At 35.2% G+C, this 14580-nt stretch overlaps 1 long non-coding RNA gene across 2 annotated transcripts in view; it reads right to left on the bottom strand.

Annotated features, from left to right (window-relative positions):
- The window catches only part of LOC122240128, a 249890-nt gene that overhangs the window by 179458 nt on the left and 55852 nt on the right, over nt 1-14580 (bottom strand). For both annotated transcript variants that reach the window (XR_006219468.1, XR_006219469.1), the window contains exon 5: nt 1042-1159. This is a non-coding gene — a long non-coding RNA (uncharacterized LOC122240128). The remainder of the gene's footprint in view (nt 1-1041; nt 1160-14580) is intronic.

Here is a 14580-nt window from a genome sequence, read left to right as displayed (position 1 = left end):
TTTCCAAAGTTTTTGTACTATTTTCCTTTCCCATCAGCACTGTATGGGAGTTCTAGCTCTTTTGCAATCTTTCCTTGACTGATTGAGTTGGTTAGTCTTTTTAATTTTAGCCATTCTAATAGGTGGCTCACCTTTGAATTTTAAAACACTTATGTACCAGGCATTGGCAGTAGGAATACAAAGGTTAATAATGCACACCCTTTCTTTCACAGATGTGACAGTTAATGAGAAAATAAATACCCAAACACATGATTTTAGTTGAGTGTGGTGAATTGTTTCATATAGGTATGTAGGAATTCTTTTAACAACATAGGGAAGTGAATTCAAAGAATTTTTAAGGAAAATTTGTAAAGATTTGCCATTTGAAGGATATCTTCACATTACCTAGCTACAAAGGAAGAAAAGAAAAGCATTAAAGAGCATGACATTTACAGGCAGAGGGAGATATGTGTGGTTCGTGCATGAGTGGTGGCAGCATAGTTGGCAAAAAGGGTAGGGAGCAGATTTAAAAAGAATGTTTCTACCATGCTAAGGGGGTCAAATATTTTGAGGCTGGGGACAGGCCTGTCCAGATCTGTGCTTTTGAAAACAAAACAAACAACAGACAAAGCTTTGAAGGATGGGGCTAAATGGGCTAGATAGAAAAGAGACTGTGAGTAGAAAGACACCTAGGAGGCTAATGAAAAGAAAATGATTTGAAGATCTACATTTATGTTTTAGTTTCCAAATAAAGAAAACTTCAACATGATATCGTTTTGAGAAATATAATCAAAATCTCCCTCTCCCCGCCTCCCTTGATGTCTCTCTCCCTCCTTCCCTCTCATGAAGACACTGATTTCCCAAAGGAAACTCTTCATTATACACTCATGTTGGACTCCCCTGAGAAGGAAAGATTTTCAATCCTTAGCAACCATTTATTCTCTTAGAGATTTCAACTGCTATTCAGTCTTTTAATAAGAGAAATCCCACAAAACTCAAAACCCTTAACACAAGCCTTTAGAGGACTTACAGAGGGTTTTCATTAGATTACATGTGTCTTACCATCCAGCACCACATTCTCTTTGGTAACTCCATTAAGTAGGAATAATTATTCTTGCAGTACATTTGAGAGTTCCATAGGGCAAAAGCCACAGCATATGGTTTTGACTCTGATCACTCCCTTTAATAAAACGAAAAAAAAAGTTTAACTTAAAGTGGTGTATGGTATAAATTTATAAGTAATATTAGTGCCTGGGGTATATAAAAATTCTGTCATTTATGGCTAAAAATTGCAAAACGGTCCTGTCCACAAATTTTATTTTTCCGTAAGAATGAGCAATAATTTCACAGTATAATAAAATGGTTACATGTATATATTTCCAAATCCATCTTAATACATCCCTTATACTAGAACAAGCTGAAACATATTTCAACTCTTCATTTACATGTATTCTGAAGTGTGTCATAAACATAATTCTAAAAATGCTTCCCATACATTGAATAGGATATGTTGCCCTACAGCAATGATTGCTAACTTATTTTGGTATAGAAAAGAATAATTACTTGCCTCCTTTTGTATATAAAAAAAAAAACTGAACAAATCTTCAGGGAACAATTGTCTGTATTTTACCTGCTTATGAATGTATTTATTCAACAAATATTTACTGAGTTTCTACAATGTGCAAGACAAGTTGTTAACCAAACAGAACCAGATCCTAACTTCTTAATGCTCACGTTCTTACTGTCTCATCTTTATTGCATGCTCTAGTATTAAGTTTCTTTAATACGTCAATACTTCAGTGTTTCTCAAACTTGGCACTATTGAAAACCACCAAAAATATCTCCAGACATTATCAAATGTACCCTGGGGGACAAAGTAAACCCCCATTAAAAATCATCTCCATTCAGGGGCGCCTGGGTGGCGTAGTCGGTTAAGCGTCCGACTTCAGCCAGGTCACGATCTCGCGGTCCGTGAGTTCGAGCCCCGCGTCAGGCTCTGTCTGGGCTGATGGCTCGGAGCCTGTTTCCGATTCTGCGTCTCCCTCTCTCTCTGCCCCTCCCCCGTTCATGCTCTGTCTCTCTCTGTCCCAAAAATAAATAAAAAACGTTGAAAAAAAAATTAAAAAAAAAAATCATCTCCATTCAAACACGAAGAGAGAGTCGTGCTGCTCCCTTTACATAACGCTGTTGCAAACAATATTCAGGGAATAAAAAACATAGCATAAGGGATACAAAATAAAAATGTATATATTTAACTGAATTGAAATCTAATACTCTTTCTAAATGACGACCAAAATCTAAGTAAAAAGTAAAATAAAAATTTCATTATGGTGATACTTCATAACATGCCAATGTTCCTTAATATCTTGGTATCTGACGTTATACAGTCCAAGCAATTAGATGACTGGGTATTTCATTTTCCATATGGTAAGGTAGTAGTAGTAGTAGGTTCATATGTAGTAGGTTCTCTTTTGAAGTATAATCTTTCACATTATTGTTTAAAAATATGCATTTATATAATTTTTTAAAATTCCATAGTAATTCAACAACTGTAAATCAAAGTATTAAATGAATATGAGTTGTTCTGTAATGCAAACAGGCTACAGTCAACACTAAAACTGTTCTTTTAAGTATAATTGAATCATGACAGGCTGTGAGTAATCATAAATAATAAAGATTTGTCAATTTTGATAGAATGACCAACTCATTTTTTCAACTGTTGGATCCAGCTTTATATTTGTGAAAAAACGGCTTTGGGATTTTACATAACATGTTTCAAAATACTCATAAGATTTTCGTAAATCAATTGTTTCTGAAAACTAAATATAAGTTATTTAACGAATCCAAATTATGCAACTTTTCACTAGCAGAAGTGAAAAATCCGTATAAAAGGAATATTAAGAAAATATAAATTACATGCTGCAATTAAAAATACAGAAAATTTTTTCACCCACTTTTCCCATTTTTTTAAAAGTAAATTAAAGTATAGATCTACTTTTGTTATGTAGGTGAGGTAGAATATTTTCACTTTAAACTATCTAAAGTGGCCATATTCCTCAACCTCTCTCTGTTTAAAGTGAAATCTATTTTGAAATTGGGCATTGTTTGAATTAATTCTTCCATTATGTGCTAATACAAAATCAAAGCTAACCCCTTAGTAGGCAATTCAATTTACAAATGAAGTGACTGATAAACATTCCCGCTAGTCTTCCTATGAAACTCAGTCTCAAGTTATTGATTCAGAAGTAATCTCTGTTTACCTCAATGGGCTAAGATTATAACAAGAATCCAACAGCCAAGAAGAGACTAGGGTACCATAATTTACTCCCTTTGGCCTGAAAGGGGTTCCTGGTATAGTGCAATACAAGAAATCCAATGGTTTTTCAAGAATTCTTGGGGCACCTGGATGGTTCAGTCGGTTAAACATCTGACTTTAGCTCAGGTCATGATCTCATGGTTCATGAGTTCAAGCCCCACATTGGACTGTGCTGTCAGCAAGGAACCACTTCAGATCCTCTGTCCCCCTCTCTCTCTGCCCCTTCTCCACTCACGCTCTCTTTCTCTCTCTCTCCCCCCCCCCACCAAAAAAAAAATCTATCTATCTATCTGAAGAATTCTTCAGGAAGTATGTGCAAATCAGTCTTCATAGAAAATGTATGTGCATCATTCTTATGCTCTTACTATCTTATGTGGCCATGGAGGGATGGAGTGATGAAAGCGGGAAATTGACAAACAGCTAATTATCTGACCCATTTTGCTTTGGCATTTATGGCTATCATTTATTACAAAATAAGGAGATAATGATGACCAAGGCAGTTTTATGGCACCACACTGTATTCACGTACTGGATGTAAAGCTGAAACATACAGACTTTTGCTTGAAAAGGCACTAACACAACTACATGTTATTAATTGTTACTCTGTGTTCCTCTCTCTCCTGGCCCATTAAAAGAAGGTTCTGATATTTCATCTTCATATTCTATTGCATATTTTGTAAGAGTGAGAATGTTAGCACTAGTTAAAACAATTTTTACCTACTGATACTCCTTCCTACACTTGTGAGCATATACAGAAGCATTCTTTTCTTAGATGTCAATGTCTGCCAAGATCTCTAATTGAAAAGAAAAAAAGATCTTTTAATCAAGAATTCTTGATTAAAAGGGCAGCTTAGTATAGTGAAACAAAAAGGAATATTTCTGTTGGAAAATCCAGTGTTCAGACCCTGGCTCCCTACTAAGCAGATGGTCAGTGTGTTGACTCCTTTGAATCTTTATTATTTGTCAATGAGAAGAATAGCTTTTGCTTCAATGTTAGGATAAATGGAATCAGCTTCAAATATTATATTGTTATTCTTATTGTTATTATTGTAGCTATTATAGCAATTATTACTATAGCTACTATTATTACATATCATTATAAATTATGATTTATTATTGAAGATGTACTTATAGAAATAAACATCTGACTTCAGCTCAGGTCATGATCTCATGCTTTGTGAGTATCTACAGCTTGTAGATACAAAAGACTGGGAAGTGGAGGGAAACAGCATCTCAGGGAAAAGAGGCAGGGCAATGTTCACAGCACACATGAAAGGCAGATTAAAAAAAAAAAACAAAAACAAGACAACCTTATCAGCATTCCATTACACGCTCAAATCCCTGTCCTTCTGCAGGTTGTCTTGCGCAGTCTACCCTATAGCAATAAGAGAGTGATTAAAACTCTGCCTGGGGGACCTGGGTGGTTTAGTCGGTTAAGCCTCTGACTTCAGCTCAGGTAATGATCTCATGGTTTACGAGTTTGAGCCCCGCATCAGTCAGGCTCTGCGCTTACATTTCGGAGCCTGGAATCTACTTCAGATTCTGTCTCTTTCTCTCTCTCTCTCTGCCCATCCCCTGCTTTCATGCTGTCTCTCTCCCCCATCTCTCTAAAAAATAAATTTTAAAAAAATATTTAAAATAGATGTAAAAAAATCTGCCTCAACTACAGTTGCCTTATTACCTCTTCTGTAACAACTTGATAGAGGGATCTTTTTAAAAACATCAATCAAATTGTATTATCCTTTCCTTAAAATCTTTCAGGGGCTTTCCATCACAGCTAAAGAAAAGCCAACCTCCTTTGCCCCAGCCTGTGAGGTAGTATGTGATCTGGCTTCCCCTCCCACTCTGATCTCCCCATACCTCTTCTGCCTCGTCGCACTGGACTGTAACCACGGGTACCTTTATTTCAGTTCCTCAAACATACGTACTCCCCTAGGGCCTCTGCATTCACTGCCTGGAATATTCTATACAGACAGTCCAATACTGGTGCCATGTCGTCATTCAGATCTCAGCTATAAATCACCTCCACGGGGGTGGTGGTCAGAAGGGCTAATCGTTTCCTTATATTTTTATTATTTGCAACTTACTTATTTGTGATCCATTCCACATCACTGAATGCTACTCTTCATGAGAATGGGCTCATGCCTGCCTTCTTTATTGCTACACTCTCAGGACCTAAAATAATGCTTCATCATGGTAGGTGCTCAATAAATATTTATGGTAGGAAGAAGTAAATGAATGAAAGCCATTAGTGCATTGAAACCTTTTTTAACTGAATTCCTTGGCAGTGAGGAGGGGTACAATGTATATTGCTGATTCACTTGCTGCATTCTAGGAGGATTTCTTTTTTTTTTTTTTTTAATTTTTTTTTAATGTTTGTATTTATTTTTGAGACAGAGAGAGACAGAGCATGAGCAGGGGAGGGGCAGAGAGAGGGGGAGACACAGAATCTGAGGCAGGCTTCAGGCTCTGAGCTGTCAGCACAGAGCCCGACATGGGGCTCGAACTCACGGACCGCGAGATCATGACCTGAGCTGAAGTCAGACGCTTAACTGACTGAGCCACCCAGGTGCCCCTCTAGGAGGATTTCTAAAACACAGCAAGGTACCTTACATTTCTATTATGCTTCTAGCTTGTTTGGCCCACCAAATATAATGAGAGAATACAATCAACAGTGTTTTTGAGCCAATTTCTTGTACTTTCTAGTTCTTGGTGCTTAACAAAATTTTTTGATATCCACACCCAGAACATTTGGATATATTTACAATGTACAGTATTTTTAAAATGATTGGTTGGGGCGTCTTGGTGGCTCCGTCTGTTGAGCGTCCAACTTCAGCTCAGGTCATGATCTCGCAGGTCGTGAGTTTGAGCCCTGCATTGGGCTCTGTGCTGACACCTCAGAGCCTGGAGCCTGCTTCGGATTCTGTCTTCCTCTCCTTCTGTCCATCCCCCGCTCATACTCTGCCTCTCTCTCTCTCTCTCTCTCTCTCTCAAAAATAAATAAACATTAAAACTTTTTTTAATGATTGATCAAATGCTGAAGGTATGGATGAAAAATAGATCAAATAATTAAAATAAAGAGCAACCAAAAAAATCCATAAATTGATGACTACTGTTATATTGGTGGAAAGCAACACCATGACTCATTACTTAAAGAGAAATGTGTCTTATTAAAAAGCCTATAACTCACTTCCTTTGTAACATTAACTGCAAAGAGCTTTATTTCAACACATGCGTACAACACCCTCTAATTCACAAATCCTGCTCAGTTTAATAGAAAAGAAGGTTTTGAACTGCATAGTTATGAATGGGTGTTCTTTCTTCAGATATCTCCTGTTTGATTATCTTAAATTGGGGTTACTGTAACAGCTGAAAACGTGACATGATAGGATCTTTGTTCTTACAGGCCAGGACTGTTTCATTTAACTGTATAGCTTTGACACATCATTTTACTGCTTTGAAGCAATGAGGGTAAGTGGAACCCTTAAAAAAATAGAAGTTAACTTGTAGTAATAAAGTGAGGAAGAAATTTTTTGAATTATTCCATCCTTTAGGCCTGTCTCTCCTCACGTCATCACATTTTCAGGAAGAAGAATTAGCTGTGAGCTGGCTCCAACTAAATCCTTTCTAGTACTGTTTCACCGAAGGACTGGAAAGTGACAATTCCTATCAAGCAGCTGGTTTTTTCTTTCCTTGCCAGACTCTGGGGCAATCATATTAAATGGAGAAAAACCACAACTCAATCGTTGGTCTTCCACTTAATTTTTCATACAAATTTAAGGTCAGACTGCGGCCTAGCAACCAGTGAGATGCATATAACCCAGAAGAAGTTACACACCGTGCAGTTATGCTCAATATCGTGGCCATACTACCTGACAATTAGGAGAGTGCTTCTAAGCTGCTAGCAGAGGTGGGATTCAGCCCAACAGTGTATTTTGAAGGCTACATCAATGCTTATAAGAAGTTAGCTCTTATTTCCTATGGAGTATAAAGTGCTGTCAGTAAGCAGAGTGGAAAAGTTTGAATTAATTTTTGTAAAAGCATATATTCCTTTTAAAAACATAAATCATTGCAATCAAATAACCTATTATAAATAATTATAGGCAAATTAGAGACATCTTCAAGTAAATAAGATAACAGAGGGAGAACTATGTGTGTTCTTGAATCTCAAGTGTCCATTTAAAAGCAAACTATCATGCTGTTCCTATTTTTTTTACTTGCTGGAGCACATGATTATTATTTTTAAGTAATTGAATAAAAATGGTCATTATATTAAACAACTATTCTTTTTCAGGAAACATTTAGTACTCTCTTATATTTTCAATAGAACCTTGAATACTTTGATTTTTTTTTAACCTGATAACTCTCATTCCAGTTACTCATCTGGAGGCAAATGCAAATATTAAACTGCATTTGTTATGAGTCAGCTCTTAAGTTGCTCTTAAGTCTTTTGGTTAACATCTTCTATGAATTGACCATGTGATGCCTGATAGTGTCCTGAACTCTATGTTTTTCTGATGACTAGATTGGCCCTTCAGTAACATTTGCTCATCATCAATATTCTATGAATGAGGTGACGTTTCATTGGAAGAAACAGATTGAAAACTTGTGTCTCCTATTTTGTCACATCTGGGTGAAACTCCCAATGCAATGTTTTTACTTTCTTTTAATCTCACAAAGACATGTTAAAATTGAAGGACTGACCCCGTGTTCAAAGTTATTGTCAGAAACAGTGAAGTCATAGACTCCTGTTTTTAATAATCCCTCACAAAACACAGAGCATCATTAATCATAAATGACTGCAGATTTCCTAGATCCTGGCATTGCTATGGGGCCTGAGCATTTTTAAGTGTCTTATAAATTCAAGCAGACAACAGCCTCATGACATTGCATAAAAATTTGTCCATGATGTAAAGATGAAACAACAGTTGAAAGTATTAAAATACTTAGAAACCGAAGATAGTTTTATTGCATCTCAATAAATTATAAGTCTAATTTTCAACCACTTTTGGTTTTTATGTTTCATTAACATATCAATCAATCAACAACTATTTATGGAGTGACTACAATATGTTCAGCACCATTAAACACCGTAGGGAATACAGAAACTTAGGAAAAATTTATTCGTTCGTGAAACATTATATTCAGTGTCTGAGTGCAAGGCTCTATCCTGAGTGCTTTGGAAGTACTCTGTGCTTTGTGAAGATGAGGAAGACATAATTCCTTTCTTCAAGAAACCTACATCCAGTTAGTCAGATAAAATTTTTACACATAAAATTTAGGAAGAATACTGAATAAATGAAACATACTGAAGCTTAGACAAAGAAACTCTCCTTTGGCTCCTATTTTCAGAGCATATTTCCCACTTGAGATGGGAACTAACTTTGGTTTTCAACTTGGAATTCAGAGAGGAAGACAAAAATAGATTAATGTTATGGTCTGAATGCTTGTGGCCCCCCTCCCCCAACATTCATAGGAAATCCTAACATTCAAGGTCATAGAATTAGGAGGTGAGACCTTTGGGAACTGATTATGTCATGAGGACTGCATCCTCATGAATAAGATTAGCACTCTTATAAAAGATACTCTGGAGAGCTTGCCTGCCCCTTCTACTATGTGAAGACAAAGTGAGAAGGTATCAGCTATGACCAGAAGGAGGGTCTTCACCAGAACACAACCATGCTGGTGACTTGATCTTGGATGTTCCAGCCTCCAGAACTGTGAGAAATAAATTTCTGGTTTTTGTAAGCTATCCAGTCTATGGTATTTTGACAGCCCAAACAGCATGAGGCAATGAACCTATGTGTTAGAGAAACAACAGGGACAAGGGTCATACATGTAAATGATGTGTTTTAGAAGAAAGTGAATAGATTAGTTTTACTAAAGGGACTTATGAGAAGGAAGTAAGATTGACAAAAATATCCCAGCAGGTTTATTTGTACAGTGCCTCTTCAACCCAGCTCAATAAAGGACAGTAAACACTATGCATAAGACATATGACTGGATTCCATAACGAGTGATAAATGGAAGAGACAGAGCATACCTTCTCCAGGAACTTTTAATCAAGCATTGGGGAGATACACAAAGAACTTTAACAAATGTTATAGAGAAATATAAAAATAGCACCATAAGTAAGTAGGGCATAAACAATAAATATGTAACCTGGGAGATATTGGAATTTTTAATAAAGGTGTCATGTGGGCCAAGTCTTGGAGAACATATAGGGTAATGATGAGCAGAATTCGATCGTGAAGTCATTCCATGTGAAAGGAGCAACCTGGGCGCAGGAAGGAGGGAAAAATACAAATGCACCCATGAAGGAGTACATATTCACTTGAATTTGAATGTATGTACATGAAGGAGAGAAGCTAGAAACACATATACAGCAATCTGCTGGCAATTGTTTAACAACTATTAAATAAAGTATGCATATAAAATAAAATATATATATGTATATTAATATACTGTAATTTACAATAAATTTTACTAATGCAAAAGGGTATATAACTCACAATATTATAAATAAATATAAAATACTTTTCATTAAATTTCCATACAGCCAAATGACTCTCAAAGCACTCTCATCAGTTTTTCCTGCACTCTTATATCCAAAGCCAAACTGTAGTTGCAATTGACAATCCAGTGTAATTTCAATACAAATACTGTTAATATTTTTGCTTATATTACCTAGTAAGATGAAAGTAAAACAATAAAAATGTATGCTAACTTTCATTCATTCATCAATGACATGAGCAACATCTTCGTTGATTATAGATTTTGAACACTGAAATTGAATACAGATTATAGTTTTTGAGTACCAAAATAATATTTTCTCACTTTGTTATGATATGAGGGTAAGGGTTACAGATATGATACATGTTTAAGTTTGAACTGCATTGCTACCAGTTTTTTCTATTACTTCCTTAAGTCATAGACCAGCCTTAGACCAGGGCTCAGCAAAGTACAGTCCATAGGCCAAATCTGGCCAGCCATGTGTTTTTCCAAATAAAGTATAATTGGAATACAACCCCTTCTATTTGTTTCCCTATTATCTTTAGCTCCTTTTTCTGCTACAATGGTGAGCCCTCATCAGCAAGTGTTTCCTTAAAGGACCAGAGAGTAAATTTTGGGAGCCATATTTAACCATCTCTGTTAAAACTAGTCTATTTAACAACTATACTTCAATAAATAGATAAATTAATGAATAAATAAATAGTCTAGATGGACAAACAACTGAACAAACAAAAAACTATTCTACTCTCTACTGCAGAGCAAAGCACTCATAGGCAACCCATAAGGGAAAGAGCCTGGCTGAATTCTGATTCAAAACAGGCAGTTGGTCCACAGGCTATCGTTTGCTGACCCTGGCTCCAGACACTCAAAAAAAATAAACACATTTTTATCCTGATTTGCAGTGTTTTCCAATTTCCATGGTGTAAATATCCCCATAGTGGTGATTTTAATCTTCCAAGGTCACATTCTGAATGCAGTTAGAGATGCAAAGTAGCGTACCATTGTAGAATACGTCCACCATCAGATACAATATATGTACATAAACTCAGAGGCATAATTTTACAGTTATGAGTATTTACTGCCTTTGTTTTTAATAAAATATTTAGCTATAGGTTTACATAATGCAATTATTTTATAATGGCTGTTTGACAGTTTGCTCATAAAATTTCTGAAAATTTAACATTCACTCTTGGGAGCTGGTATAAGCTGTCTCAATTGGCTAATACATAGGTAGGATACAGTATGGAGGGTATTGAATGTCAAACTCACGAGATAGAAATGTAATTCACCAGGAAAGATAGTCTTAGAAGAGTTTTAAAATTGCAAATCACATGATTATGTCCATTTATCTCAAAGATTTATCTGGAAGCAGTGTGAAGAATAAATTAAACTGGAGACAAATTGAAGAGTAGGACACCAGTTAAGAAGTTCTTAGCGTGGTTTAAAAGATATAATGAGAAAGCAACAACCTATAACAGAGACAGTAGGAATAAAAAGTAACAGGCCAAGGTATACAAAGACAGGGAAGTGGATCTGCTATAGGAAGTGGAACTGGCTATTGCTTGGATCTGGAGGAGAAGGCAGTTAAAGATGTTAAATATGACTTTAATTCCAAGAATTTTTATAATGCAAAAATTCTTTTCATAAAAATTATACAAATTCCTTTTACATAAAAGAGAAAACTTTACTTTCATTTGATGATCAAAAATTTTGATTATTGATGCCCCAACATGAGGAAACTAATGGAGATAAATCTGAACAAGTTACTTAATCTTTCTGGGCTACAGTTTTCTTAAATCATAAATAAAGTTTATAGTAGTATCTCACTAATAATATCACCAATAAGTTATGAATTTTAAATGTGACTATTCAAATAAGGCACCTAGAACAGTGCTTGGCAGAAAATAAGTCATCAACCAAATACTATAAATTAATATTTTTATTAATAGAAATAACTTCAGATGGAATATTCAAGAACAATGCCTTCTTCAACTTACATCGATGGACAGATCATCTGAACTGAAAATCAACAAAGAAACTGTGGCTCTGAATCATGCAGTGGACCAGATGGATTTAACAGATATACTCAGAACATTCCATCCTAAAACAGCAAAATACACATTTTTTTCAAATTCACTTGAAACATTTTCCAGAATAGATCATATATCAGGCCACAAAACAAGTCTCAACAAATTCAAAAAAAATGAAATCATTCCATGCATCATTTCCTACCACAATGCCATGAAACTAGAAATCAACCACAAGAAAAAAATCTGGAAAGAACACAAATATATGAAGGTTAAATAATATGCTACTAAACAATAAATGGGTCAACTAAGACATCAAAGAAGAAGTAAAAATTTCATGGAAGCAAATGAAAATGAAAACATAAGGATCCAAAATCTTTGGGGTGCAGCAAAACTAGTTCTAGAAGGGAAGTTTAAAGCAATACAGGCCTACATCAAAAAAGCAAGAAAAATCTCAAATAAACAGCTTAACCTTACCCCAAGAGGACCTAGCAAAAAAGAACAAACTAAACCTAAACCCAGCAAAAACCAAGGAAATAATAAAGGTTAGAGCAGAAAGAAATGAGATAGAAACTAAAAACAAAACAAAACAAAAACAGTGGAACAGATCAATGAAACCAGGAGCTAGGTTTTTTTTAGAGACCAACAGAATTGATAAATCTCTAGACAGACTCATAAAAAAAGAGACATGGGGGGATTGAGAGAGAGAGAGAGGACCCAACCAAATAAAATAACTAATGAGAAAAGAAATAACAACTAACACTACAGAAATACAAACAATTGTAACAGAATATTATGAAAATCTATATTCCAACAAACTGGACAACCTGGAAGAAAGAGATATATTCCTAGAAACATATACACTACAAAAAAATGAAGAAGGAAGAAGAAAGATTTAAACAGAAAAATTACCAGTAAAGAAATCGAATCAGTAATCAAAAACCTCCCAAAAAACAGAAGTCCGGGACCAGCCGGCTTCACAGACAAATTCTACAAAACATTTAAAAAAGAGTTAATACCCATTTTTCTCAAACTATTCCAAAAAACAAAAGAGGAAGGAAAACATCCAAATTCATTCTATGAGGCCAGTATCACCCTGATACAAAAAGCAGATAAAGACACCATAAAAAAGAGAACTATAGGCCAATATCTCCCATGAAAATAAATGCAAAACTCCTCGACAAAATAATAACAAACTGAATCCAACAGTACATCTAAAAAATCATACACTGAGATCAAGTAGGATTTATGCCTGAGATGCAAAGGTGGTTCAATATTCACAAAATAATCAACATGATACATCATATCAATAGGAGAAAGGATAAAAACCATATGATCATTTCAATAGATGCAGAAAAAGCATTAGACAAAGTACATCCATTCGTGATAAAAACCTTCCACAAAGTAAGTCTAGAGGGAATATACTTTAACATAATAAAGACCTTATATGAAAACCTACAGCAAACATCATACTCAACAATGAAAAACTGAGAGCCTTTCACCTAAGTTCAGCCATAAGGCAAGGATATCCACTCCCAACACTTTTATTAGATATAGTACTGGAAGTCTTAACCACAGCAATTAAACAATATAAAGAACTAAAAGTCTTCCAAATGGGTAAGAAGCAAAACTCTATTTATAGATGACATGATCCCATATAGATTAAACCTGAAGGATTCCACAAAAAAAAAAAAAAAAAAACTACTAAAACTGATAAATGAATTTGGTAAAATTGCAGGATACAAAAATCAATGTAGAGAAATCTGTTGCATTCCTATACACTAATAATGAAACAGCAGAAAGTGAAATTAAGAAAATAATTCCATTTATAATTACAAAAATAAATAAATAAAATATCTGGAAATAAACTTAACCTTAGAGGTGAAAGACCTGTACTCTGAAAACTACAAAACACTGATGAAAGAAATTCAAGATGATGCAAACAAATGGAAAGACATTTCACAATTATGGGTTGGAAGAACAAATATTGTTAAAATATATATACTATCCAAAGCCATCGACAGATTTCATGCAATCCCTATCAAAATACCAGCTGCATTTTTCCGAAAACAAGAACAAATAATTCTGAAATGTTAATGGAACCACAAAAGACTTTGAATAATCAAAGTCTATTTCTATTTTTGAAATAGAAAAACAAAACTGGAGGTATCACAATTGCAGACTCAAAGTTACATTACAAAGCAGTAGTAATTAAAACAGTAAGTACTGGCATAAAAATAGACACATAGATCAAAAAATAGAATAGAAAACCCAGAAATAAAAACACAACTGTTTGGTCAATTAATCTTCAACAAAGAAGGAATGAATATATAACAGGAAAAAGAGTCTCTTCAGCAAATGATGTTGGGAAAACTGGACAGCCACACATGCAAAAGAATGAAACTGGACCACTTTCTTTCACCATATACAAAAATAAACCCAAAATGGATTAAAGAGCTAAATGTGAGACATTGAAACCATAAAAATCCTTCAAAAGAGCATAGGCAGGGGTGCCTGGGTAGCTCGTCGGTTAAGCGTCAGACTTCAGCTCAGGTCATGATCTCACAGTTCGTGGGTTTGAGCCCCGTGTTGGGTTCTGTGCTGACTGCTCAGAGACTGGAGCCTGCTTCGGATTCTGTGTCTTCCTCTCTCTGCCCCTCCCTACTCACACTCTGTCTCTCTCTCGCTCTCAAAAATAAATAAAACATTAAAAAAAAGAAATTTATAAAAAAAGAGAGCACAGGC

The sequence above is a fragment of the Panthera tigris genome, chromosome B4 (assembly GCF_018350195.1).
Source record: "Panthera tigris isolate Pti1 chromosome B4, P.tigris_Pti1_mat1.1, whole genome shotgun sequence".
Taxonomy (NCBI): domain Eukaryota; kingdom Metazoa; phylum Chordata; class Mammalia; order Carnivora; family Felidae; genus Panthera; species Panthera tigris.
The sequence above is the reverse complement of the archived record's forward strand: the minus strand, read 5'-3'. Positions and strand labels throughout refer to the sequence as shown.